We start from the raw sequence: 3,793 nt of genomic DNA on the forward strand, positions 1-3,793 counted from the left end.
CATATAATATATTATAATAATAATATCTATACCTAAACAGTAAGCAAAATATTTAGACGGCGTTCGAATTCCAGAAATCATTCAACTATAGCCAATATGCATTATTGTAATTTATTAGAGTTCGTGTTTTTCGGATTTCGAACTACCTATACGCGATCCGCCAGCCGACCGGGTAAACCTCTAACGGTCCAACTCCGGAATCTGATCGGAAATATAGTAATTATGTTTAAAATATAATAATTATTTTTAAAATATAATAATTATATTTAACATTCGGTGGAAAGGCCAAGTGACGTAACCCTCAATTTTTCAAAAGTGAGGTTATTATTGAATATTATTCTTGACACATTATTACACATTCTGGTAAAATATTGTAACCTACAAATGAGTTTTTCTGGTACAAAATTTTATTTTTCTTCATCTCAAATGACGTGACCCTCATAAACAAAATAATGCCAATGAACGTAAGCCATAACACCACCAACCAAAATTAGAACAATTTACAATTTATTTCAGTCAAGTAATGTAAGCATCAACGTAAACTTTAGTATTTAAGCCAAATATCACATTTTCACCAGTCAAATAACGTAACCCAACCAAATATGAAATGTGAAACCATGTTTACTGTTGCAATCATGGTTTAAATAAACAACTATGGTTGTAATAAAATTAATATAATTGATTATAGCATTATTATTGTTACCACACTGGGTTTATCACATATTGTGTGAAGGCAGACACAATTTTACTGCCACTAGTCGCCATGGCGGCACCGCCAAGACAAAAGAATTTTACCGCCACCACTGCAGAGTGTTAACATTTTGATAATCACAAATCACAATAACACATTCGCAAATCATACTAATTGTAATTAAAATATTCTGCGTTTCTGTCTCTTGTTAGTTATTTTCTTATTTAAGTATATTACATTACCTGTTATTTAGTACCTATTATTTACCATGCAAAGAACAGAGTTATGAGAATGATCAGTTCCATTCAAGAACCTACCATCGAAAAAAAAAGCGAGCCCGTTTGGTTGAAGTAAGCACTAACGTAGTAGATAATAATATTATAATTAATGATGATCGTAATAATCGGATGAACTACGTGAAAAATTGGTTGTCTACAATTTCTAGTATTAATGGAAGTACAGAAATTGAAATTTTACAAAACAAACTTGAGTTTAATCGTGACCAAATGTATGACAATATTGCTAATATTAATTTAATATTAATATGATTGCATTGTGATTAATGTCCCCCCAGACAATAATTATAATAATATTATTGCTTGTGTAGATAATATTAACAAGGATCCCATAGATAATAATGATGATCTAATAAATAATAATAATATTAATGTAAGAGATGAAGAAAGTCAAGGTCTTATAATTGATAAGTATGTTTTTAATCCTACTAATAATACTAATATTAAAAATGCTACATCAGTAGAAATGAGTGATGACAAGTTGAATGAGCCAACTGAAGCATCAAAAATAGGGGGGAAAAGGTATAGAGTAAAAACCAAATTAACCAACGAAAAACAAACTCATTACTAAGAATATCTGGAAAACCTTATTACTCTAGGAAAGGTGATATGGTTAAGAATAAGTCAATTAAACCAAATCCATGTTTATCTATGAAGTGTCAAAACAAATGTGGTAGTATAAGTGAAATTAGTAGTAAACAAATATTCGATTCATACTATGCTTTAAACAGCCAACAGCAGAAAGATTTTTTAGTGTCATCTATTAAAACTTAAAGTGTAAAAAGAAGGTATACAGATAATGATACTACCAAAAAGTCATGCACTAAGTTGTATTATTTAGCAGTTCATGAAGAACTAAGAAAAGTATGTCAGCAATTTGTTTTAAAAACGTTGGACATCTCACAAACTGTTTTGAAGTACACAGTTGGGAATAAAAATCAAATTTTGAACAATTCCAAAAGTGAAAGAAGAGGTAAAAAAATACCGTGGAATAAGACAAAAGATGATAATGTTATGAGGGTTGAACACTTTATTAAAAAATTACCAGCAATCCCTTCTCATTATTGTAGAGGTAGTACTGTGAAAAAATATTTACCACCAGATCACAAAAATATATCAGCAGTATATAGGACTTATAAAGCTGAGTGATTTAAATCTACTCCTGAACAATGTCCAGTGACTGAAAAAGTATTCAGAAATATTTTTTCGAAAAAGTTCAATATAGGTTTCCATACACCTAAAAATGATAAATGTGGAACTTGTGAACAATTTAAAAATTTAGATGGTGAACATTTATCAGAAGAACAAAAAACTAAAATTAATACCCATTAAAAAAAAAATGCTGAATTTTCTAAAGCCATTCATTTAACGGAACAAGAAATAGCCAAAAAAGATAAATCATTTATATGTAGAAGTTTTGATATGCAAAAAATCTTAAATACACCACATGGGGATAGTATTTTACTTTATTATTCGAGAAAATATGCCATGTACAACGAAACATATTATGAGTGTGGCACATAAAATGGCTATTGTTTTATCTGGGGTGATGGACAGAGAGGGGCTAATGAAATTTGCACTACTATGAGTAAGTATTTAACAATTGTGGACGAACGGTCCTATGTTCAGTCAGTTTAATTATTCTGTGATTCATGCCCACGACAGAGTAAAAATAACCAATTACTAGCATCATTATTTTGGTTCATGCAAATAAAATCAAAAAATATAAGTTTTTGAGTATTACCTATTTACAGCCTGACCATACATATATGCTAGTGGATTCTGTACACTCAACTATAGAATCAAACTTGAAAAAAAAATTATTTGGATACCATCAGAAAGGCCAACAGTAATTGTTAATTCAAGATTTAACCCTAAACCTTATGAAGTTATTAAGTTATGCCACAATGACTTTATAGATTATAAAACCCTCCAGGTGAATATTTTTTTCAAAATTGACTTGCACTGACAATGGTAAAAAAATTAAAATAAGTTAAGTAAAAGAGTTTTATTTATTAAACATTCGCCAACCTTATCATTTCAATTTTCATTTGATTCAGAATCTGAAAAAAATGAAGTAACCATAGCACAGCCAAAACGAAGAAAAGGAGCAAAAGTACACAATTATGTAGGCTTTGAAAATTCACAATTACATCCTTTATACAAAAAAAAAACTTCCCATATCAACATTTAAGTATAAAGATTTAGAAAAGCTTTGTCACGATGGTGTGATTCCCACTAAATATCAACAAGAGTTTTTGTCAATGAATAAAAAAGAAACAGTTCCTGATGATCTAGGTGAAACAGATGGAGACGATGAAACGTTAGAGAGATACCTACTTCAGGACTAAATGATTTCTATTTTCTAGTCAAATTGTATTAATTATATAGTATTAAAAAAATGGATCCTAAAAAGTTAATTTAATTTGTTTGTTTATATTACTTAGTTATTTGTACTGTTATTATGGAAAATTGTTAAAGAACTGCAATATTATTTTTTATTAAAATGGACTTGTATTTGAAAAAATCTTAAGGGCGTTGCATGCGGCGATTTGCTGCCTTTGTCTAACACACGTGCAACATAAGAATAACGACCTAAGCGCCTGACAAAAATTAAGGTACTTCTAGTGGTTCGATTTAAAAAATGTAAAGATGTTTGAGTTGGTAAACAAGTTTACTTTGCATCGGTCGGAGTACTTTTCCAATTTTAGCAAATGCTTGACGAGAATAAATATTTTACATTTTAAAAATTTGTAAATTTTTAATATTGAATATATTAAAAAATATCGAAAATATAAAAAATATG

The sequence above is a fragment of the Acyrthosiphon pisum genome, chromosome X (assembly GCF_005508785.2).
Source record: "Acyrthosiphon pisum isolate AL4f chromosome X, pea_aphid_22Mar2018_4r6ur, whole genome shotgun sequence".
Taxonomy (NCBI): Eukaryota; Metazoa; Arthropoda; class Insecta; order Hemiptera; family Aphididae; genus Acyrthosiphon; species Acyrthosiphon pisum.